The sequence below is a fragment of the Neopelma chrysocephalum genome, unplaced genomic scaffold (genome assembly GCF_003984885.1).
Source record: "Neopelma chrysocephalum unplaced genomic scaffold, ASM398488v2 Primary Assembly neopelma1_75, whole genome shotgun sequence".
Taxonomy (NCBI): Eukaryota; Metazoa; Chordata; class Aves; order Passeriformes; family Pipridae; genus Neopelma; species Neopelma chrysocephalum.
Genome location: NW_020897736.1, coordinates 3,897,480 through 3,923,362, shown reverse-complemented (window position 1 = coordinate 3,923,362; position 25,883 = coordinate 3,897,480). Strand labels below are relative to the sequence as shown.

Here is a 25,883-nt window from a genome sequence, read left to right as displayed (position 1 = left end):
GCCTCCCCCGCCGCGGGCAGCGCCGGGCGCCGCCCCGATCCCGCACCGAGCGGCCCCGGCCCGGTGCGCCGAGCCCCGGCAAAACTTCGCCCGTAGTTTTACCCCTCCCAAAACACCTCTCGGCAAACCTGCCCACCCTCTCCCGCCCCCGCGGCCGCGGAGGTAAACAGCTGGGGCGAAGCCGTGGGGAGGCGTTTTCTTCATCGCCGACGCCACCTTCGCTTCTTAAGACAGAAATTTTCGCTTCTACGTGGAAAGAAAAAAGTCCTTGCGAGCGATGCAATTTTGCAGGCTAATGATTTTGCAGACGAGTACTTCGCGTGTGGTGCTGGGGGGGGGGGATGTCCTTGAAATGACATCTTTTTAAATGCCTGTCCAAAATCCCCTCAGATATTCCAGAAACAAAAGGTTTAATCCCAGAAATGAAGTCCAGGAAATAGCTGTCACTAATTCATTTTTTTTCTTCACATGAAAGATAAATTAATTAAGGCTTAAAGTGCCATGGAATATTTTGGATGCCCCTGCAAGGAGTAATAAAGGATTACTCGCCAAACTGTATCATCTGTGTTTGGTTTATGGGAAATAAGTAAAATACTGAGTAAAAATAATTTAGAGATTTTTGCTGGGGAATATCTTCTTCCTTCACATGCAGTTCCCAAATTTCTGCCCCTCAGCTGTACGCTGCCTCCATGGCAAATCCTTGGGCCAGTTGCTCCCCACAGTGCTCCTGCCCCTCTGGAAGACAAACACTTGATACTCCCAAGCAGTATTTTGGGCTGATCTGGCAGGTTTTTGTGCACACACACCACTCGCAGTGGGAGCGTTGCTTCTTGAGAACTGATTCATCTAAGCAAGGGCACCAGGATTTGGCCCATAGTAAATTCTCTTTAGAGATTGTGCCAACAAAATCTCCCAGCCATGGGAATAGGACGTTTTTGGCAACTCAGCCCCTTGGCTGTCTCACTCTGATGTTTCCTAGTGGTGACAGGCTAAAGGCGAGATCATTATGGGCTTCCTCACAGCGAACAGAGCACGGCGATGTGGCACCCCAGGAGCTGCTGCCTGGTTAAAGGTGTAAGGACATTATTTTCCCTTTCTCATGAACAGCCCTAATCTGAAAAGCATCAAAATTTGCACAGTGCACGAAAATGCTGTGATAGAGACTACTCGCTTGGTTAGGAATCAAATTGCAACCTGAGGACAAAAAAAGCTGAAAGTGCTTCAAACAGAAGGATTCATTTCACAGAACAGTTCTGTGGCCTTGGCACTGGAAGTCAAACGCTTGGAGCAAACCCAGTGTTGTGAGGATTTATCAGGGGTACAGAGGGGTACCTTGGTGCAAGTTACCCACACCAGGGCATTACAAATGTAGGATTTGCTTCTTGGCTTTTGAAACGCCTGATGGTAGTGCCAGCCAGAAAAACGGCAGTACTAGAAGAGCCACTCATATTTTCATTCGATAGATCCCTTTTGTGACTGCCACGTAGAAATTACTCTGCAATGTTGCTCGGTTATCCCTACAGCGGGGGGCATTGGATGCACAGCCTGTGGCATCTGCTTGGGCTGTGGCTGCACACTCCCCTCTGCTCTGAGAAGGGCGGCTTGTGGGAAGGGACCTTTCTTCCCTGCTATACCTCCCAGCCACAAGCTGTCTCAAGGCTTCCATATATCAAGATGAGAGACTAATATGGTTTAAATCTCCTTCTGCTTCAATTAGGCAGGTGACACAATGTTGAGAATCGGATCACATTCCTGTAGGGCAAGGAGTTCCAGTTTGAAGTACAGCATTCTAGAGGATTTTGGTATAGCCAAGACTAATATCTTGTGTCTACAGTTAAATATGGTAGTTTATTATCGTTTCAAAATTTGCTGCGTGGCTAGAAACCACTTTATGTAAGGATTTAAAGTATGTGCACTTACAATATGTGTGCAGTCAGGGAATTACACAGCCACAGGTTTTTAAACACAAATATATGCAGGCTCCTATTGATATGATAAACTATCAGTAACATGTGCTGCAAAGCTTCTTAAATCCTCATTGACACAACAGACCACTATTGTGTCAATAGTGTGCAGATTAATGGGGTATTGTCAGGCTATTTTAGGCCTTAACTTTCATTTATCCTAAAACTTGTTCTTTATTGTAACTCTTAACCTTTGGATTCTGCCAACACATTTCTTGTCACAAATATACTAATGGAATTAAAGGAAACCTGGCTTTTAAATGTTAATTATCCCTAGAATGATTGATTTGTAAAAGAAACACATCAGCAGAATCTGAAAGTACAGAGGCACAATAAAATGGGCTGAGTGTCAGCCCAAGAGCCAGGAATGCCCCAGGACCAGCTTTGGCTCCGACCAGACTGTCCCTGTGCTCCAAGTGGTAATGAGAGCACTTACCCACTCTATCTCATGGGTTTAGCATATGGATTATTCCTACCATCTAAAGGACTTTTCACCCTCTAAGTGTTTTACAGACTTAAGCAACACTTGTTCAGGAATTTGAAAATGTAAGCAAAATATTAAAAATTTACATACTGATAATAGAACCGCCATCTGTTAGAACACCATCTTGAGTTCTTGATTCATTAATATATGGATAATGCTAAACTAATATGTGTTTAAACCAGACATTTCTTTGTGCTTGAATGCCTCCATTGGGTTTATAACCAAGGCTGAGCTGCTTTCAGCAAGCAGGTGTGTTAATTAAAATCAGCGCTTCAGCCACACGGTGATTTGGTGAGGAAGCGCAAGTGCACACAGTGCAGGGCAGTTTGTAAGTTCAGAAAACCACCTTCAGAGCACGGTCACACAGGAAAGTTTGCTCAGATGGCCCATCCCTAGGAAATACCAAGTGCAGAAGAAAATGGCATTGATGGTTTCCCCCTGCCTGAGCCAGAGCTGAATCAGTGACTCAGCATGCTAACACACAGAAACTTATATTTTGAGGACATGTTCATTTAAGCTGTGTCATTTCCAATAAAAACAGCAAACGTCAGTTACAGAAGGATGGTCAAGTCACAGCAGTGCCAAGAAGTGATGATGTTATATCCTAAGATATTTTCTCTCTCCCTTCTCTTTTTTTCTTCCAAAAATCACCACATTTTACCAGTGTGTACAGACATCTGCCTACTGCATGGCATTGTATAGACAAATTGGTAATGTAATATGGATCAATACATAATTTCTGATGAAGTAGACCAGCATTTTTTATATTCACTGTCTTTAAATCTAAATTGCAAAGTGCGGATGTTATGACTTACCTTGCCTGTAATTAAGTTTGATAATAAAAGAGAATAGAATTTATTTATTATGAGTGCATAAAATTAGTTGGACAATTTAAGGTGCTATTCAATGAGTAATGCTCCCATAGCAGGGGTAAACATTAGTCTGCCTGATAATATTAGTTTCTATTAACAACCTAGAAAAGTTATTTTTATACAGCTCTGGTTTTATGTGCTTTCGTGTCTTCTCAATATCTGGGCAGGGCAAGCATGTGTAATAGGTGAATAAATGTAGAACAATTTCCAAGAAAAACAGGCTTTTTATCTCTATCGATTGGTGAAGAATTCTCTCCTTTGGATTTTTTAGAACATAAATGTAGAAAATAGGAAGATCAAGCTATAATGCTTCACAGCTCATCACCAGAACAGGGTTAAAGCCACATAAGCTGAAACTGATAGCTCATTATGGTACTCCACCTTTAACCTGCACAAGGCAGAATTAGGTGTTTCCTAATGCCCACCTCTGTTAGGATGCCTACCATTCCTGGCTTTAGCATCCAGTCTCCATGAACCCTTACTGTAGCTATTGCCCTATTTGTAGCCACTTATTCACCTCCACTCCCCATAGTTTAGATCCCAAGATGGGTCTTTAGTCTGCCTGGAGCGCATTTAAATCACCCTAAACCTTGTTGCCTGGGGGAATATAGGTGAAAATCCCAGTGTTTGGCTGGCAAAGCAATAAAGCCATTTTCCTTTTTCAAGTCCTGAGCTTGTAGCAGTATCAACGCAAGTCAGAAGTGAGACATTTCAGAACGTTGTTGCTCATGATTTACACCAATAGGCTAAAAATAGCAAACTGCCAAAGTAATAAGCCTGTGCTGTGTTGATACAGGCAAATAATTGGTTATAACTCAAGTATTGTATAAAGAGTGGAAAGTTTAAGAAAAGACATCGCAAATTTATCCCTGTAAATAGTATCCAATTCAAGTATCACATGAATCTAGTTCTTTATAATGCTTACAGGAAAGAAGATAATTTTCTCATATTTTCCAAAGGATGGGACACCCTCCTTTTCACCCTTGTCAGTTGTCAGAATATTATAGGAGGTGCTTCTAGGCAATTACCATTTGGTGAAATATAGGAGGACACAAAACAGTTCCAACACTTTCTTATAGCATCTTCTTGGGTATTGCGGTGAGAGCGATGTTTAAAGCATTTCTGACTGTCAAAAATTAACATAGAATCATTTAAGTTGGAAAAGACCTTTAAGATCATTGAGTTCAACCATTAACAACATCACTGTGCTCTCTTATTTATATTCTTCTAATCTGCCTCCTCAGTTAGAGGGATGTGTAGAAATCCCAGGCTGTATGCCTGTCACTTGAAGGTGTAGTGATAATTTTCTGCTAATGGTGATGGGCTGTGCACCCAAACTTGGCAACTTTATCCTGTCTCTGTATAGGATCACCTTGTGCATATGCTTTCACTCTTGTCATTTATCTTTCTGGCTGGTGTAAGAAATGGGACCACAGTGTCATTCATGACCACCTACGATCATCTGACACCAGTTTGCCTCGAGAAGCATACAGAACACTATTTCTATACTGAATATTTAAGTGATAAATCTAATAGCTGCTCTCAAGTCTTACTTAGGCAAGAGTTCGGCTGAAATTCAATATGTTGGTTTTCCAATTCCCCCAACTACTTCTGGGGAGGCAGAAGAGATGTGCCAGTAATGAATAAAAATAATTGTAAACCAAATAATTTTGTCTAAGCTTTGGCAGGATGCTGCATGGGTCAGCCAGTGAGGATCACGCAGGATCCTGTGTAGATGAACCTGAGGCAGTGGAAAGCCAGAAATTCCTCCTCTGCTGAGGCTGTGGGGCTGGCAGAGAGAACCTGTGTCAGCAAAGATGGGAGAGACAGAGACACAACGCTTGTAATGTGTTGTCCTGTGTGTTTTACTGCTTGAAATGTGCTTAGAGTGAAATCTGGATGAAATGTGCTTAGAGTGAAATCTGGATGACTGTATGACAAAGCTAATAAAAGGGATTCAAGCAATAAACATAACTGGGCACAGTCTTGTAAAACTGGTCTTTCTTGCCTGTAAGCTCCTCATCAGGCTTAACTTTGTAAAACTGACTCTTTCAGGGCAACAGTTCTTGCCATGGCACTTTCCTGCAAAGATCATTGCAATAGTAAAACATGACTATTTCCTGGTCCTTGCAAAAGAACAGTATTGTAAAAAAAAAAAATCCCAGAGAGGGACAATTGTACAGGGCAGAGAGCTGGAAACAGAAAAACCAAGCTTAAGGCATTGTCATGGTGCCTTTTGGGGCCAGGTGTAGAGTGGTAGGTGTTGCAAACTCCCTTCAGCCCTTTAAATGTCTACAGGAATGACTGAAAGCCAGAAAACTCCATTTTTCTGTACAATGATTAGCTTTTCATTTAGGTATATTACAGCACCCATCTTTTGATGGGGAATTTATTTAAAACATCTAAGGTAATATCAACAAACTACTGTAATTAGATTTAATGGCACACTTCCAAGATTAATAGGTGATCTTCCTCACAGGCTACAATTTTAATTTCCAGAATTTCATTTGTCATACGGCTGTACTCAGTTCAGATTCACCATCCGCAGTGTTTACCTCCACTTTTCCTCACTAGTAGTAGAATGTGCTGCCTTTTCCAGGCACAGACAGATGAAAAGATGTACTAGTAACAAATTTGTGTCCATGGCATATAATCACCAGATGACAAGACACTTAATGTTATCTATTTATATATTATATATAGCAACTTCTGTTACACAAAATCACTTTTCAGTCCCATTTTAGCGGATTACCTAATCCTGTAATTGATTCTGTGTGATGAGTCCCCATTGTCCTGTGGAGACCCACTGACCTTCAGAACAGGAATGGGCCTGAAAACATTCTATTATTTCACTGTTATTTATGTGTAAATTACAAGATAATGTAAGATGAGAACAGATGATTTTATCTTTTTATTTATTTCACTGGGCTCAGAATTTTAAGTGTTTTATGTCTTGGTCAAGAAGAAAAATTACTCCCTATCAGTAAGAATGACCAAAGACATAACTGATGTTTTCTTTAAGGTAAATCAAATACTCCCTTAGAAATTTAACCAATCATACATGTTCTCAAGCAGCTCAGAGCTACAGTAAAGCTCCTTTCTACTGTAACTGTCACATCTCAAAACTTGCAAAGGGGTGAGGCAATTGCTCACTGGTTATAAATACCAGCAGATTAGTTTATCTATAGATTTGTATCGTGTTATTCATTCCAGAGTCCGTAAAATCTGACATGAATCAGCTTGACTTCGTACACAAACACTCACATCCTACACAAAGGTGAGTCCACAGGTAGCAGCTGATGACATTTTATAATCTTGGAGGTTTTTAGTATTACAAAAAACAAGCAATTAGACATGTGTGCTTGTACAGACTCACACAGACACATCCACAGACACACACAGACCTTCCTCCTTCACTGTCCCACCAAATATAACTCCATGGATTAAGGCCTTAAATAAGTCTCTAAGAATGTAACTTAGTACAGTCTGAATCTCCCTTGGGCAAGCCTGAGGTAGCTCCTTCGGCTGTCACAGCTGAGCAGCTGTCCAGCCTAACACCGACTCAGGAGCCAAAAACCTGCCTCATTTGGGCGACAGTGAAACAGTTGTAAAGGATCAGACAGACATTATTCGTGGCTGATGTAGGGAGGGTGCTTAGAAAATAGTTAATACCACTAATTACTAAGAATAGAAAGGTAAACAACCTGCTTGTAATTTTGTATCTGCTTGAATTCTGAAATAAAGCCTCTTACCACATGGCATTCCTGTCCAACAAGAGGATAGACTCTCATCCTGGGTTTGAAGAAAGATGATCAAACTATTTACTTTTACCTCGGTGACACACACAGAAAGTTCGTAGCCCACACACAAACAGTAATGACAGGAGTTGCTGCCTTTGGCACATTACCTTGAGTTTCTGTTTAGTGTATGCCCCTTGACATCTCAGTATCTACTTCCTAGCCTAGGATATTTTGTTCTTGAGGCATAGGTGGATACCTTTAATTATATTTTCAACACTCATGGCCTTATTTAACATTACAGTTTGTTTGAAAAAAATGACTTCTATCTTTGGTGTACCTCAGTGTTCCTCCTTGTGTGCTAGCTGTGAGCTGCAAAATCCTTTCTATTGAGTAGCTGTAACAGAACCATCCATGGAAGGTTTGCTTTTCTCTGTTCTGTGCTTTGCCTGTTAGTGCAGAAGGAAAATTTCCACTTACAGAAGGTGAGTACACACAATTATTATTCTTTATATTTCACATTAGTAAAATTAAGAGGCGAAAATGAGTGTAGGTTGGTTGACCCTTTGGAGTTACTGCTACTCCTTCCCCCCATCAACATTTGAAATGGCACCATGTCCACTGATCCTGGGACACATCCTACTGTTTTTCTTTGGAGGATGAAAGATGACATATTTTCACCTTTGAGGTGACAGTAGGTGACAATGAGATAGGTGGCCCGTTTCATCCCCACACTGTTTCCCTGATCACAGTGTGCCAGCTGCTTGTATGACTGTGCATGTCAGCCCACTAATCCTGAGTGATGCAAAGCTCCACAGAGTCTGGGGAAATACCATTGTCTGTGACAACTCATGCAGGAAACAGTCATGCAAAGGAGCTGTCAGGGAGGAGGCTTGGTCTAGAAGAGGGGGGTGTATGGGGTCAAAAGTGTAGAAAGCACTTTGGATCCAAGGCAGTATAAATTAGCAATGGCACCTATTCTAGCCCACAAAATCTCCTATTTGCATCGTATACTCAAAAAATTAACATTGCAAAAATATACAAGAAAGCAGCAACCAGTAATAATGAAGTTATTACTAAATACCCTGGATGGTGCTTGACTTGGAAAAACAGGCTCAGGTAGGAATGCCAACACTATTATCTGACATGGTTAAAAAAAAAAGAGTAAGCCATGACATCTCCATTCTTGGCAAATCACAGGGACTGCTGCAGGCACTCTGTTCCCTCTGCTGCTTGGAGTGGTGCAGTCATAGCTGCTGTCACTGTCAGCTACTGATCTCCTCTTTTCTGTGTCTTTGTGGGTAAGAGGAGGGCATGAAAAGTGGTTCTCTATCTGGGAAGCAATGGAAGAAACAGTATTTGTGGCTCCAGTCAAAGTTTTCCATCTCCTTTTACAGATTTGACTTTTTTTTTTAATTACTTGCATGACAAGGTGCCAGGATTTTAGCAGCCGTGTTATAGCAAATAAATCATTTTATAATAAAGTCTCTACTGTCCAGTAGCCAAAGATAACTACAGGTTATTCTCAGCTTTCTTATCAAAAGCTCTTTCAGACTTGGGTATTTTATCTGAGTACTTCAGATGCTGCCTGAATAACTTCCTGTGTTCAGAAGAATCTCAATGATTGTTTATTTTGTGCATATGCACTTTACATGCTGGTGGAGAATGCCTAGTTGGCATTTCTTCCCGTCATTATTAGCGATGTATGTGCATTAGGCCAAGAGCTCAGCATTAAACCAGAGAAGAATGGAAAGGTCTCCACCTCCTCATGCAGCCAGACCATACAGAAACACTCTCCATGTGTGGGATGGGGGACCCAGCTGCATGAAGCACAGGCTTACTGGGGCCCTGCACTGCCCTGGCACTGCCAGGTGAAGAAGGGAGTGGGGTCAGGGGAAGACAGGAAAGGCAAAGGGGGGAGAAAGCAGAGTTTCCAATGCTCATCCAGGTCACAGGTGATTTTGAGAACAGGGTCATGGTCAAGCTTGGACTCCCATCACATCCCATTGTCAGGACTCAAGCCCAGAGGAGCTTTGGACATGTCAGAAGAGGGATCTGAGCGAGGAAGTCTGTGCGAGGTGGATCACGTATCGCTCCTGCCCATCAGTAATGTCACGGTGCTGATGTCAGGCCGACAATTTAGATTCAAAATCATTCCTAGAAGGATCAGGGTAGCACGTGAGCATGTGTTCCTGGGGTTGCTGGCCATCTGGGCTGCTCTTAAAGCCGTGTGGTTTTACACCCTGCCCACGTTTCAGGCGTCCTGTATCTAGAACGTCACTGGAGAGAACTGCATGTGGTAACTTGCTCTCTGATCTACACCTCTTCATGAACTTTTGACAGAGCCTAAGTCTATGTTTTCCCTAGGATCTTCAAAACCCTTTCAAACAGACCTGATGACAGAAAGCCTGTTGATTTTTGTAGGGACTGCATGAAGATCCCTCTTTTCTCTCAGTTGTCAAAGGAAAAAAATGTGAACTATAGTTTTCAAATGTCATGCTGGGGAACCAACCCTTAAACACTTCCTCACATATAAAATGTCCTGGCAGGATTACCATATAATATCCATTGCAGCAGTGGAAAATATCAAAGGATCATGATTTAAAATTAAACAAAGCAGTACGCTTTCTTGTCTCAAAAGCAATACACTGTTCCTTTTCCTTCTTTTCCCTTCTCACCTGCAAATTGCCATGCAGTTTGTTAAAGTGGGATTAAGTAGCCACAATAAACACACCCATGTGAGGCCAGAAAGTGCAAATGGAAGCAATTGCTTTACTTTTCAGCCCAAACCTTCTGTTACTGTAGCAAATGAGATTTTTTTTGCAGCTGACTTGCAGAAACTGATTTAGACCCTTTGCACTTGCTGCCGGCAAGTGTTCCCACTCCAAAAATAGCCTATTGAAGAAAGAAGTGTCAGTTGCTGTCTTCAACAGGCTGCTTTCTAAACCCATTGTTAGAAGACACCTACTTCAGATGAAACCTGGCATGTCACCACGCCGGTGGGCAAAGTGCCATTCTAGCAGATGGGCAGGGGGTAGGCAGTGCCAGCAATTCAGTCTGTTTATCAACCTGAGTAACAAGGTTGTATTCCCATCTGAGAGTGTCAGAGCCTGTAGCTGTGCTCTGCCTTAACCTGTGTCCTTACATGTGTTGCTGCCCAGACACATCTATGGGGTATTTAAAATGTTTCTATTTGATTTTGAGCCCAAAGTGCTCTGTTTGACCAGGCACCAGGTTTAGGTTTGGGATGGGTGAGCCTGGCCTGCCATGGTCTGCAATGAAGGTGTGGGCAGGACCACACGAGCAGCGCTTGTCTTTCAGTGCTTTTATCCCCACTGTGGCATTTAGCAGAAAATATGTGGGAAAACACTTCAGGGTGCTGTAGTCATGGCAAAACCTTCCAGAAACACCTCAACAGCTGTGGAAATGGTGAGAAACTGCAATGTAGGTATCTCTGACTGGAGCTGTAGGAATCCAGCAAGGGGTTAATCTCAGTGCTCAGGTCCCCCTACATTTAGTGTGAACATGTGCCCAAGTGCCAGGTGGTAAGAGCAGTCCTGCTCTCATTTTGTACTAGTCTCACAAATCCCCACACTCTCACTTGCTCACAAGAGCATCAGGCCTTGATGAACTGGGATTCATATGCCTCAGCCTCGTGAGACTAATGTGACAATGAAGTCTCCACCTTTTGATGTGTCTTGTGCGAAAAAAGCTTTGACTTTCTAGTGAAATGCCAGCCTGTGTGTGGAGGCACCTATTTTTATTAATTGTGTTACAAAGTCTCAAATTAATGCATGTAAACTCTACCTGCATCTTTTCAAAATCCTGTCTTATATATCCCATGAAACTATTAGTTTAGTTATCACTAGGTATTAAAATTTAAAAGGGTCACTAAATGCATACTGCTAGAAGGGAACAACATTAGTTACACATTACCAGAACAAAACTAAATTAAGAAACAGCTCATTTCCTTTGTACCATCAATATTTTACTCAGCCATAGCCTGGATGCTTGTACTCACAAAAAGGAATTAATCATTCATGTGCTAATGTACATCCATTATTTTTAAATCATCACTTAAGTAATCATTTTTGTGTGTGCTCAGATGTGTGATGCCTGCTTATGAAAGTGCAGGAAAGATCAATACAAATTAAATAAAATTTAAAAGGTGGATATCTGTGAAACAGATGCAAAAGAGTCCTCCATGCAGTAAAATTGTAATCAAATTTCTGTAAAACTCTGTTAGTGAGTCATAATTTGAAAAAGATACCAGTCTAATGCTAAACTTATTTATATGCCATGCTACCCTCTTTATTTTGGTGCGAGCATACACAATGAAGTTCATCACAGATTTTGTCTTAAAACATGCATAAAACTGAAACAGCAAAATCTTTATTGCCATTTAATTGAGTACTGCCATTTCCCAACAGTTTATTTACCGAGAACCGCATTGCTCACATCATAACATCATCTGTGTCTGCACATCTGGGAGGTTCCCAAAACCCTTCACGAAGTGAAATGCTGGAAGCCCCATGGAAACTCTTCCCCCTGTGTTGAGTGCAGGGCTCCCAGCGTGTGCTGCAGGTCACACACCAAGTGTGGGAAACGAAGCACTGCGTGTGGCTCAGCAAAAACTACATTCTCCTCTCTTGCAAAGCGTCACACAGCCTTTAACATCCACCCAGCACAGATCACAACAATCAAAGTCTCATTTCCCCGGCTCCCTGGAATGGACTAACTGTATCTCCTGGGCTGGATTTGCTGCTGCCTTGGGCTTGTCATTTACACCCATGGAAAGTGCTTCCAAATCAAGAGCCCTGCTTTGCTCAGATATAAATTACAGCCACTTTACTCAGACATAAATGTCTATCTAAGGTGCAAAGTAGGGAAGAACAGCAGTTAGTGCTGGCTGCATATAAGAAGAGTTAAGATGGTCCTACTAGATTGGAGCCCACAGTCCCACGGAAATTAAATCAACTTCTGCTGAAAGTGTGATTGCTTCTTTTGGACTACCCATATCAGTGAAAGAATATGGCAAAGCTGTTGGATCCCTGCAAGGACAGTGAGTTTCAAGCATAGTACTTGAAGTAGAATTTGGTGTTGCAGTGCTGTAGGGTTTTTTTCTATTGATTCAGTAATTTTATGGTGATGTATTTTGATGACAATTTCTCTGTGTTTATGAGGCAATAACAAAATCTGAAAAATAAATTCCAAGGCCAAGTTGTCTATTAATATATGGTATGGCTTCCTGTAAATTAACAGAGATGAACCAAAACAGTGCTCAGCAGAAAGCAAGAGGGCATGTACCTTGACTTCCAAGATGGGAAGACTCGAGTTCCTTTTTCAGCTAAGACCTGACATTCTCAGTCTGTGAAATGGAGAAAATGATCCAGCAGGCAATATTTCTATTCTGCAGAAACTTCTGAGTCTTAGTAGTGGGTTGCCAGTTACCTCTACACCAAAAGCCATGCTTTTGGATATTTAATTTTGAATAAAGGACTTTTTCTTTTTTTCTTCCTCTCTTCTCCTTCTTATTAGATCCAGATATTTTCCAGATGAAATTTTTGTGAAAACCAGTGCATCCCTGTGAACTGTTTCTCCCTCATCAAGACATCATATTTCCAGCCATCTCATCTGCAAATGTCAACTAGTATACGGCAAAAAAGGCAGCACAAAAGTATAATTAGTTCACTGATAGTGGATAATAGAGCAGCATGAACTGACCATGATTCAGAGATGTATTGTGAATGACTATATTTTAGCCTGCAAGGAACTGACAGTTTAACTTTTCTTTTGAAGAAGTCCCAGGTGAAGCTGGGTTGGGCCACAGCTTGGGGGCTCCCTGAGGAGCACGCAGGAGTTCAGTACACACTGCGTAGGCACCAAACCAAGCACACAGTTTACATCCCCTGGCAGTGCAAGGCAACCAGTTACTACAGTCCAATACACAGATATGAATCCATAACCTTGCAGAATTGGATTGGATCCGTTTATTTAATTTCAACTTAATTAAGTGACAATGCATGGTCACGAGCAGTGTGTAAGGCAAAAAACAGTTGCCAGATGAAGCGCCCACCAGGTCTGGAGGCCACTGTCACTTAATCACTTTTGATACACAAACAGTTGAATACATATGGATTTTTTCCCCTGCTTTTATCAAATTCAGCTGTTGACAAGGCTGATAGACAGAGGGAGGAAGGGGAATGAGAAGGCAATGAGCTTCTCAGGCTCAGTGTGTGCCACTTGGGCAGGTAGAGGAAAGGCCCTTTCCTAAAGGAGATACATTTGGGTTACTGGAGGTGACACAGGTCCTTTGCATGAGCTGTCTGCATGGAGCTACCTGACTGCTTAAGACTGAAGTTGCTGATAAGAATGTAGAGTTTGACCTATAATAATTTCTTTTTTTTGGTGCCTTAAGGACTAAGTGGGTCTTTTCCCCAGGTCAGAAGCTGCAAGTGAGCTGGGAATCACTTGAGAGAGATTCAGCTGTGTCTGTGGACCTTCACCACTCTCTATGCAGAGGAGAATCCTTGCAGAGAAATCAGAATGGGAGCTTGCACAGATGCAGAGAATTGCCCCAAACCTATGTGTGTGCATCCTGTGTGTGTGCATCCACTATCTCAAAACACACATGTGCCTTTTTTTGCCTTTGCTTAAATTTAGCAAGTGTAAGTGTCCTGAAATGCACTTCATATGATGTGAAGGATAAAAATGTCTCTGTCTTGCTTGTGCCAGTTTATTGCTAATGCAGGCAGGTGATTCATCAATGGATGAAATGAGATTTTCAAGTTGTTTTAAAATGATGAGGTAGTTTTCAGAGCTCACGCAGTTTGTTATTAGATACACGATTTATTAATATATTTGTCAAATACATTATTTGACAAGTTTTAAAAACATTTCTAGCTAATTGCTTTTATAGCTCATCAATCTTAGAAGGGGAATAGCAAGATAAGATTGTATTTTACAATTCGTATTTTTCTAGTCTCTCTCTTGTCATAGCCCCGTGAAAGGGATGGCAATGTAAACACTGGATCCATGTCTCCCCATGATTTTTCTTTGGCTTACTGTTGATTTTCTTTGTTCAAGCTGGACTCAACCTTGCAAGTGAAACCAGATAAGGAGACTGGCCAGTTTCAAACTTCAGTTTACAGTTTCATAATTGATTAGTGTACTGTGATTGCTTTCAGCACCATGGGACTTTTTAACAGCACTTTGCCTGATTTTTTGTTTTGATTTCACTCTAAACCATACCTGTGTTTGCATCTATTCCTTACTGGGTCCCATTCAGAAATATCATTTTCAGGATTACATTTCCTATTAAAAGCTTGATTGAAAGATGGATCCAGGGCTCAGACACATGCTCACTTAACAAAGCAGATGCAGCAATTTCCTCAAGCTGTTTGTTACCACCTGCTTGTCAGACACTGTATCCCACCAAGGAGTGGATGGAGTGTTTGGTGGCTGCTTCAGTGCAAAGTCCTGTGGCTCAGTTATATTCTCTGGACACGTTCCCTTCCATCTGCAGATGTCTAAGTGTCAAACAGGCACTTAAGGCCCACTGACACAGACTGGAATTATTAATGATCTGAGCAGTTTTCCTGATTGAGACCAGAGTTTCCAGTCCTGTGACAACATACACCAGAAGACTTCCAAACCTGTCCTGGGCAGCCACTGGGCTCTGCTCAGGCACAGGAGTCTGCCAGAACCAGTGCAGGACCAGGGGCTCAGGCTGAGCACACACATCCCCTCCCACGTGCTGATGCTCATTTCCAGGCCCAGCTGCTTTTTACCACCCCTCTGCCAACCATTGCTGCCCCATAACTCTGCAGAATAGATCATGTGCCTCTTCCCTCTGCTCTCTGGGCAAAATCAGGCAGACAGCTTAACCACCTGCTTTAACTATTTAAACCTAATGTAGTTTTAAAGCCATAAAAGCCTAGCAGAAAAGCAGGGAGAAGTCTTGGAGACCATTCTGCTGAATAAGTGTGGGGAAATTTCCGACACTGGACTGGTAACTGGGAAAAGTAAAGCAGTGATGCCTCAAACCACAGTAATGGTTTGTTAACTAATATTGTGGGTTCACAACCACTTCTCTGGGACTACTGTGGCGGGGAGAAGAGAGATGGGTTACAGAGATGTAAATCTCTGCAAGATCAGCATGTACACACCCTTCACAAACCTGCTCATGCAGCTTGCACATAAGCCTACGAGGAGTTGCTGATTCAGGTTTTTCTTAATAGCAAAAATATATTTTTTGGAACTTAAGCTTTGGAACTTAATGCAGTCTGCTAATCTATCTTTTATTAAAAAATAAACCAGAACAACATAGAAGAAATAGCACCAGCCAGTGCTGGGAAGGCAGACTATCATACCGAGAACGAGAGCATGTGCATCTACACTGAATAGACTTCATTTCTGAGGTGTGCCTTACTCAGACCCAGCCCTGCAAATGTACTCCACCAGGCTTACTGGTATGAGACAAAAACACTGCCTGATCCAGTCCCTACAGATCAGATCCACTCATCTGCAAGAGCTGCTTTCCTACCGCTCTTTCTTAGTATTGAAAAGCCTTTGCTAGGTCAAAAAATTCAACAGTCAGCTTTATTTCATTTGTGACATGGTATTTTTTTTTTTGTTTTATATACATTTTAAAGTTATCTTTGTCTTCAGCAGAGGGTGATAAGCTGTGGTATTGTCACCCTAACAGCTCAGAAACAGCTACAACAAGCAGGGTGAGCAGAGGCACTTCAGAAGCTAATGAGAGTGGAGAGATCTGCATATTCAGAGCAGGAGCTGCACATACAAACTGAGCAACTGCCACCAATGGACGAGCTGATTACTGTTTATTTGCAGGGGAGAGAAATGAGTTCTAACTGGCTGTTCACTTTTGTTATCGTGAAATGCATATTTGGCTACAGCAAATGACTTCAAATCAGAAAAGTGACATTTTTGTGCTGGCTGTTTATAAACAGGATGTAGTTAGCTGCAGTAACTTCACATTTTCAAGGCCAGACTCAAATGTATCACACTTTATCATTAGTTTTTTCATATTTGCTACACCCAAGGCCTCGCAGTTTTATAGGGACCTAAGAAAATAACTTGACAGATCAGTTGGCACTTAATATTGTATGACAGTTCATTGTTTTAAAGAGAGTTTGTATTTGGACCTGAAACTTCAATCACAGCATTACAGGCCCAGTCCTGTTTTTGATAGTCAATGTCATGAGCTTTGGTAAATGCACAAGTGAACTCAGTAAAACTGAAAATTGTTTAGCTGAGATGAGGGTCAGAACTTCAGGCCTGTTGCTGATTGTTTGACTCCAATGGGGTGGCAGATGGAAATGGGCAAGGAGAGGAGTAGGAATAAGATAATGTGGCAGCATCACAGGTACAGATTTCTAGAAAGACAGATGCAGCTTTAATCCACAATTCGCCCATTAAATATCTTCCTAACACTCATGATAAAGTTGGTGGGAGTGGTTTGAGGAAATCACAGAGAAAAACTTTTATGTAAATGTGTAACAGTAATTCTTGCTTCTTACAAGAAAAACATTGTGGAGACAAGAGGCAGCTTTCTGAGGGAAAGAAAAAGGAAGGGATGTGGGACTACAGTACTGAAATCTGTAAGCAGTTGCTAGAAATTGTGCTCCAAACTGGTATACATAGAGTTTGCTTTTGACTCCAGTAATAACTAAAGCAACTTATCTTCTGCCAGCAAAACACATTCCTTTCCAACAGAAAATTGCAGTGAGTGGGCCATCACCTTCATCATTCTTCAGGTTCCCCTCTGTGGACAACATTGAAAAGGCCAACTGTTCTTGGTTGTTTTGGTTTTTTTTCCTTCCCTGTACCTGTCAGTGACAGTATCAATAAGTTTTGAAACAAAAGGACAATTTGCTACTTTAGAATTAGCACCATGACTACTCTTTGTATGGAAATAAGGTTACTCTGCTATAATGAAATTGCTGAGCTGAATGCACAGTTTGAAGTTCATGACCCATTGAAATGATGATTTATGGAACTTTTTTGCAAATTACCTGTGTTAACATCGAATGTAATATATTTCTATCAATAAAAAGGGAGATGTGAGAGAGAAAGAGGTAAGAAGAAAAACTGCAAGACTTCCCATGTGTTCTTGTCTGTGCTCAATGTTAAACTTGTTTCATGAGAAGACTAGAATAATCACTGTGGGATCAAAGAATTAGGGGGAGATCATGGTAAATCAAGGAGCATTTTGCTTATGTGGGATTATAATATGAAAGGCAAAATTAAGTACATGGAAACAAAACCCACTAGGGAATGGGAACAGTGTGATGTGGAATTCCCTCTGTGTCATCTCTGCTGAATTTCATTCACTGAAAGTGGTCAATATATAGCAAATATTTGAGAGATCAGTGCCAGAGCAGTATTTTGTATATTCTGTGGATGGAAGTGTACTGGGAATCTGGTCAGCAGTGTAATTGTTTATATTCATTATAAACAATCTGTGTTATTTGGCAACAAACCCTGCCTTTCTGAGTTGACTCTCACTGCTGCTGAGATAGTTTCATCAGCTGGTTGTAATTTTACTTCAGGGGCATGCAAAAGTACACTGTATTTCTTCCAAATTATCTGTGGGAAAAACATGAAGAATACACTAAAGGCCCCTTACCCTTGTGGGACCTCTTTTGGCCCTCTTTCAATAGTCTTTTAAGGGCTGTAAGAGGATATAGAATAGGTTTAGTTTGCATGTGTCTTGTAGCACTGTTATGTACATCTGCATATTTCCTGGTTTTAATGCTCAACTACGTTCTTCTTGAACAGTGACAGCAGATAAAATAAAGAAAATTGCTATTGAAGGTAAAATGGATCATGGAATGGGGGGAAAAGATCTTATTGTGAAAAAGTTAAAACCTTATTTAGCTTAAACGATGAAGCAAATAACATAGAAACGATTTTCTGAGCCTTCCACACAAGGCTGAGTTTGCTGCAGATGTGTAAGTATGGATTTTGCAAGATGGGACCTTGTGTTTTTCCAGGATACCCTGCACCTCAAGCACTTCCTTGTGCTTCTTATAACTATGTACTTGTGCTGCTGCCTAGAACATGGGCAGTGTGAAAGATTTTCTATCAGTCATTTGGGAGATTCCAAATGATCCTCTGCTATATGAGGAGGAACTATATATTTTGCCTTTTCTTTTTTTTTTTTCTTGTCTCCTAAAAAAGTAAAGAGAAGGCCTGACAGTGAATTAGCCAGTAACTTCATGGTTGGGATCTTCCACCTCATAATCTGAAGACTGCTCAGAATGGGTCAAAGCAAGGACTCAGAACCTGAACTTTCACAGCCTACATATCTCTTTTGACTACTAGGAACTAGTCACTCAAAAGGAGATTTTTCTGTCACTTCTGAGTTGTTCCAATTTGTAGGAATAATTAAATATTATTAAATTTAATGAGAGATGGATTATACCATCCAACAAGTTTGAGCATTCACCTTTGGTGTCACTGATGCAGGTTTGACCCTCTGCTCTAGTGACTCATCAGAGCAAACAGACACGGCTGAATTGCTGGATGGGGATTGCTTTTGCTCGACTGACATTTTCCCGAGGCATAAAAAGAAACCCTGTACCAAACTGTTTGTTAAAAGAGGGCTGACCAGCTCTGAGTGAGCCCTACCACATCCCTGCTACTTCTCTGACCACAGACCTGATCATACTTAAGCAGAAATATTACAAGAGCATGTTCCAGCCACGTGTTTTCGAAGAGCATTTCATCAGCATGAACAGTTTTAGTTCCTCTCCCGTGCTGGCAGCCTCCACTGCGGGGGAATGTGTTTGTGCTCACACCTGTGCCTGGAGATCACAACTGCACAGGAACATGAAAGAACTTTTCCACGTATATTAGGTGCTTTTAAAAAATTCCTGTAATCTCCTGTTTTCCCTTCTTTCTTCTCTTGTCTATTTTTGCTAAGCCTATGCTTGTCATGCCTGTAGGCTTCAAAGGGAATAAGACTTATTGTGAAAGTGGCTGTTTCTACCAGAGGAGCGTATTCACTTTGGCTGTGATCTTCCTCCAGGAAGGTGAGGCTCTGCTCTCAGCTTACACCCAGGCTATCCTGGCTCCACTGAGTTGACCCAAGGACAGAAGTTAGCTCTGTGGTGCTAGAGGCTGAGCTTTAGCTCTCCCTTAGGAAGTCTGACTCCCTCCCCATCTCTCCTGCTTTTGGAAAGTGCAGCAGGAGCTTCTCTAAATTTTGACCGGGCGATTTCATTTGTTCAGTACTTGAAGAGCAGGATTTATTTACTGAGGATTTAAATTTCTCTCAAGTAGGGAGAAACCAAATAGCGCTGCTCTTTAAGCATGCCTCCACATTTAGAAAGCATTGGGTTACGCTTTCCATTTGAAGCTTTTCTTCTCAAAAAATAATGCAGACACCCCTCCTGAGACTTTCCTGGCACTGCCCCCCCAGTAACCCAATCCACCCCCGTGGAAGAGCAGAGCTTGCTGCTCGCCAGGTGTGCAGGCAAGTTTGTCACATAAAAGACTTAAGGCATAACTGTCAGCAACATGAGCTCTGAAAAGGCATTGAAAGAGGGCTTTATATATATTTAAGTATAAGCTATGTGCTGTTTTGCTAATGGGATTCAGTATCTATATTTTACTGCAAATGCACCTTTTTCTCCATAAGCTATGAACGAGAAATTAATTTTACTGACTTTTTGGGTAGCCTTTGATTAGAGATGGATCCCTTCCCACAGGCATCTTCTGACATCTTTGCTTTACTTGAGTGCTATCAAAACTAGTAGGAGGAAACCACCATTTCTATTTGAATGAATTCTCCTGTTATTATAGTGTCAGGCACTCAGCATTGTCTGACCCTGCAATCTAGAGGCCCAAAGTCTCTGCAGTCCTGGAAAATACTTCTGAAAAATAGTGATAACTAAGATAATAATAATTCTCAGCACTCCTGTAAAGCTTTTAATCCACTGATCTCAACCAGATACCAGCACTTACTACTAGAGGAAAGCTAAATATGTGCCATGAGGGATCCTATCATTTGAAGGAGGAAGCTTGCAGAACACTGTGCACTGGGCTGATAAAAAGGACAATGGTCAATTGTTTTGGGTAACATACTGATCTCACTACACTTAATGGCAAAATGACTTCAGTGGAGCCATAAACACAAAAAAGTGTTGGGAAAAAATAGTGCCGCAGTCTCTGTATTCAAAATACGCCTTTTGTAACAAAGCACTGCACACTGTAATAGAGATGTTTGCTATCTGTTGCTTATCTTGCATGTCACACTTATTTTTGACTATTTGTCTTCTTTGTCTATCTAATTTCTATCAAATTTGAATATGCACAGATACAACTTAATAAAGAAAGTGAAATATTGCCAAAATGCTCTGCAAATATTGTCATTATTTCAAATTGATTTACTTGTACATCAGATTTTTTGTTTCCATTTCACAGAAATTCAAGGAACCTATTTTTTTTTGGCACCTGCATTCATGGCAAATAGCCTTCAAAGTGTCATTGAAGAGATTTTGGTGAAGAAAAAATTTACATTTGCATGTGTACACACTGATGTTTGCTCTCAAGAAGTAGGCAAACATATCCAACTGGGAGGGAGACAGCTAATCATGTACCTATATGACAAACTGTAGCTAATCAATGCAAGAGAAATAGAGAAATTACAATCAATCCAAACTGCTAAGAATTGGAAACATATCCTATTTTTGAAATAGGTTTGAATGAGAAACACGTCTGAAGCAGCTGTGATTTGCTTACAGATTTTCTACAAAAGGAAGGGAAAAGTAGATTTCCCTGATAAATGATTTATTGTTAATTATTCACTGAGTCCCATTCTCCCACCTACTTTAATGAACTCTAATATAGTGAATCTTAACACCCAATATAATGAAAGCAAATTTCACCCTTAGTGCAGTGTGAATGGCACAATTGCTTTATTCTTTTATTCACAAAGTGTCAGTCATTCATTTCAGCTCTGGATCATTCAATAGAACTAAGATGTGCAGTGAATGTGATTCCAGTCATGTCATCCTGTTAGTGCAAAGTGCTTCTCAATAGCACTTGACAGCACACTGCTGGATTGGCTCAGTGCATTAAAACAAACCAAATTATTCTGGTTTTATGTACATATCAGTACTTGTTGACATACTAGTAAATTGTTTTAATAGCCTGCACTTATGAAGGTGTATATCTTTGTAGTTAAATTCCAATACATTGTAAAGAATGCTTTACATAGAAAATATTACTCTCTCAGGAAAACTGTAATCACGAAGTTTAGGCTCAAAAAATACAGTCATGCTAACTGCTTTATCTGATCTTTGAACAGCCATCATAAGGTAGATCTGTGTGATTGAATCAGAAGTGAGTGGCCCGAGACATGGCTTTGGAGCAAGGGGAATATAATGTGCTGCAGTTACAGCCCAATTAAATGGTATTCTGCTTAGCTATTTGTGGCCAGAACTGCAGCCTTGATGAAAACCAAACCGAGATTTTTTTTTTTACATAATCCTCAAAAATAATTTCCTTTAAGTAGTTTTTAGACCAGGTTTATATCTTAGGTCAAACAAAGGAGATGATGAATACTTCCCTCAGTTAATACCACCTTCATCTGAAAGGTGTGCATTGGCCTAGCAAAGCAGTAAATAAATCCACAATGATGAATACTGACACTCTTTACTCCTTATTCCTGCCTCTGCCTTCAGCTCCAAGCTGCCATGCCAACTCAGACATACAGAAAATATTCTTATGATGTGTCTTGTTTGTGAAGACTGACCAGTTCCCTCTAATTCGTGGTGGTCCTTAGGGAGGACATAATTCACCTCACTAACCTTTATGGACTTCAGTGCACAGATGACTTGCTGATGTTTTTAATTGGTTCAACTGCATGAGTGGTTGAATGGTTTGATGTGGTTTGTTACACTTGCTGCTTTTGTTATGAAATATCTAAACACTCAGGAAATCTTATTGTAATGCACATTCAACCTCTCATCTACCCATGCAGCTGTAATGGCTTGTGGTTTTCAAAATTTGATCAGAGGGGTCTTCCAGTAACTGGATGAATTAAGATTCATTGATTGAGTGCAGATCCTGGGGGGCAGCACACATTGCTGATGCCAGACAGAAACTTTGTTTGGCACTAGTGTATCTTGCTGATGCACCTATTCTTTGCCTGATTGCATTCACATCCACCTCTCTGTAGGACTTGGTGTCATCTCTCAAAAATAGCTGAACCTTTGCCACTTAAGCATGTCATCTGACTGCTTTCAGAGCAGAGGCAATTCCTAAAAAGCCCTAGAAAACTGGTGTCTTCAATTTGAATGTATTCAGCATTAGAAATATATGAGCTACATCTACTTTGGGAGAGAAAGGAGGGGATAGAGTGATGGGGCATTCCAAGAGTGGGAGTGGGTCATTTAGGGGTCCCTTTATTTTAATATTGCATAGTTTTTAGCAGGAGAACCACAGTCATGCTACAGACCTGCCTCCAAGGGAGACAGATCTGAAAATCTTACAGGAAGGACCTGCATGGTGAAGTAATTCCCAAAATTACTAATTTTAGCTGCTAGTCCATTGGTGTGTTTTATTCTACAGCACTGGTTGGGAGTTGCTGTATGATCAGGGAAGAGCTATAGAGCTACAGACAGTTTGTATTTTACAAGCACTGATCAAATATGGTTTAAATAGGCACTCCATATTTCTAAATGCCATGGCTGTCCACTTTGCTCTTCTCACCTGCATGTTTATCTCCTTAGAAAATCTTGGGAGAATTCTTGGTGGATGCATGCTTTTGGTTGATTCCATCTGAACACTGAAGTTTTTCTGTTCTATGAGAATGTATAGATAGAATATAAAATCATAGAACAGTATTTGTGTTATTATTAAAAATAAAACAATAATACAAATACTCTGGAACTGCCAGTACACTGAAATCTGGAGATTTCAGGTGGTTTGCAAAACATCCACAAATGAAACCTGATAGCGTGGTTAGAGTCCCTCACATGATGGGCTCTCTCCTTCAGACCTCATGGATGCTTTATAAAACATCCTCAAACTGCTAATGGTACCTCTGCAAAGTGCAACACTTCAGTTTCCACACAGAAAACTATTCATTGGCTTCTAAAGTGCAGGCAGGCTGCAAAGATGCAATACAGCCATTAACAGCACAAAGGGAAAATCGGATTTGTTTACATTATCACTGACTAAACAATACTACCATATATAATACTACTATCTGTCAATAGTACTATCATCAATGCTATCAATACCAATATCTATCAACACTAACAATACCACTATCTACCTAACAAGAATACTCTTAATAATATCTAAGATAATCCTTCCTGGACTAGGGAAAGGTTAGAGGGTACAGAGTTCTTTAAACAGAATGCAGAAATCAAAAGCCCTTTTGCTCACATTTTTCACGATAGGAATTAGATAGACAAGTAATAAGATAGTGGCAGAGGTGCAATGAACTGCAAGAAAAAAGCCAGACCATACACAGCTTCTTTCATACTAAAAGCACAGATTATTAGGCATATGCAGTTCTTGTATGTGTAAGATAAAGTGGGTACATGGGCCAATGGAAATACTGTATTTGCATTAATATATTACACTTGCTATAGAACAGTTGTGGCAGGAATATTATTACCTTTTTTCCCCTTTACAGTAAGTGTTATGCTTTATAACACTTGTTCTTTGAAGAATACCTAACTGATTTAGCTTTGTCCCTATTTCTGTTTATCAAAGGTTGGAACTCGTTCCCACTGAAATCAGTGCATTTTAATTTTGACTGCAGCAGTATCAGGGTGCAGTCCCAGCACAGGAGAATGAATTTATCCAGTTTTTGCAGTTCAGTAAATACTATTGATCTTCTCTGCGTAAAGCATGTGGCCAGCAAAGGGGTGCTCATCTCCATTTGAAATGAGCATGTTCTATTGGCTGAAATGTTTAAAGGGTAATATATCAAACATGTCAATAGTATATTTAGCAATACTAGAGATTTTACAAATTTCTCAAAAATTTTTTTAAAAAGCACACACATACTGTAACAGCAGCAATCCCAACATCCACTGCTGCATACCAAGCTGCTCCCACTTGAATAAAGTGGTAGGAAGGGGGAGATTGAGGGAAAAGGGACTAACAGGGTTTAGCACAGGGGGAATTGAACATCCTCAGGATGCTTCTGGTCTGTTCACTTAGACATAGATATGCTTCCACTTCTGTTTCTGGAGGTAATGGCTTATTTTGATCAGCCAGCTAAGCTTCTTCAACAGTCAACTTTCACCTTTAACCCTCCAACTCTGTACATTTTGCATTGCAAGGATTTGCTTGGGCTGAAAGGAAGGAGGGAGGCATTGTCCCAGCAGCTGCACTGGCAGCCTGGGGCATCTCTTGCAGGCAGGCTGGAACGAAATGCTGGAGGCAGTAGAGAATGTGTGCCCAGAATTGTGACTTTTTAAAAATTAGGATGAAAAAACCCTAAGTAAATGCAAAAAAAAAAAAAATTCCTTCTCCATATTTTCATATAAAAATCCACTCAATATATCATTAAAGTAAATAGCTTCAATAATCATTGACTCAGGCAGTCTTTATATCCAGGACTGAATTACAATCCACTATTAAAAATTTCTGGAGTGGAACCAACCCCAAACCTCTGACCTACTGCTAATAACACAGCTTCAGCCTGCCTGAAAATATTATTCCATCCTCCTGCCACGCACAAATCATACAACAGAGAAGCTGTTCTCATGAAAACAAAGCCTAGGAGCAACTTGCTTTTTGCATCCATTTCTACTGTTTGTTTTTAGTGTTGGGTTATTTTGTTTGCTTTAATGTTCACTAAAGCTGTTACAAATTATTTGGGTGTTTAACTTCTCTTGGTTCCTAAGTGATGTCAGGAGAAATTAGTCACTCTTCACATGAGCAATGAAGGCAAATGATGTGACTCATCTCACCTAACTTCAGCCATAGGCATTTGGCCTGATACATCCAGCTGAAGAAATTTTACAGACATACAGATCCCAGTCTTTCTGGTAGAAGAGATGAGATGCCCTCAGCACATACCACTGGTTGCTACTTTCCCTCTCTTGGAGGTAATTGCTCCCTTACGTCAGGCAGCTCAGCTACATTTAGGAGAACCCCCAAATTTAGTCCTATCAAAGTGAACCAGGTTAGCTTGAAAAGTTTCACTTAAGAAGGTATCAGCCTCTTTCTGCTGCAGATTGCAGAATGCTACAGAAACCAAGACACTATAGGAGACTGAAATATTACAGACCATATTGAAATATGGCATTGCTCTTCTTGTTAAATTAGGTACAAAACTCCACAGATGACTTTAATTTCCTTAACATCAGTGGGAACTGAAGAAAGCTGTCTTATCTTTGTGATCAGCATAAATGCTGGTTTTCCTCTTTTTTCCTTCGTTTTTCTAATTAGTGTATTTTACAATCCGTTAATTCTAACTTGTGAGTTTTCTGTACTGTAACTCCACAAAATCAGCAATAGTTACTTTCTGTTGCATTCGCTACAGAATGGTGGATGGTGAATTTAATGAAGAGGAAAAAAATAAAATGTTCTTTCTCACTTATTCCAGCTCAAGCCCTTCCCAGGCAGGAAATGGAGATCCGGGCACTTTTTGTGGACAGCTTTAATTTCATGCCAAGAACAATGTGATCAGTCTCTGCTGTATGCATTGTTCCTATGAAAATTTGTAACATCCACTGTTGCAACAATGTAGGGCTTATTTATAAACAATTATCAATTATCACAAATACTTAGATAACAGTTTCATAAATCAAAATGCAGTGTGTTTATG

The 25,883-nt window shown here is 40.7% G+C and overlaps 1 protein-coding gene across 8 annotated transcripts in view; it reads right to left on the bottom strand.

Moving 5' to 3' along the window:
- SEMA6D (semaphorin 6D) overlaps nt 1-25,883 on the bottom strand; it is a 217,067-nt gene that overhangs the window by 31,459 nt on the left and 159,725 nt on the right. The window lies entirely within an intron of this gene.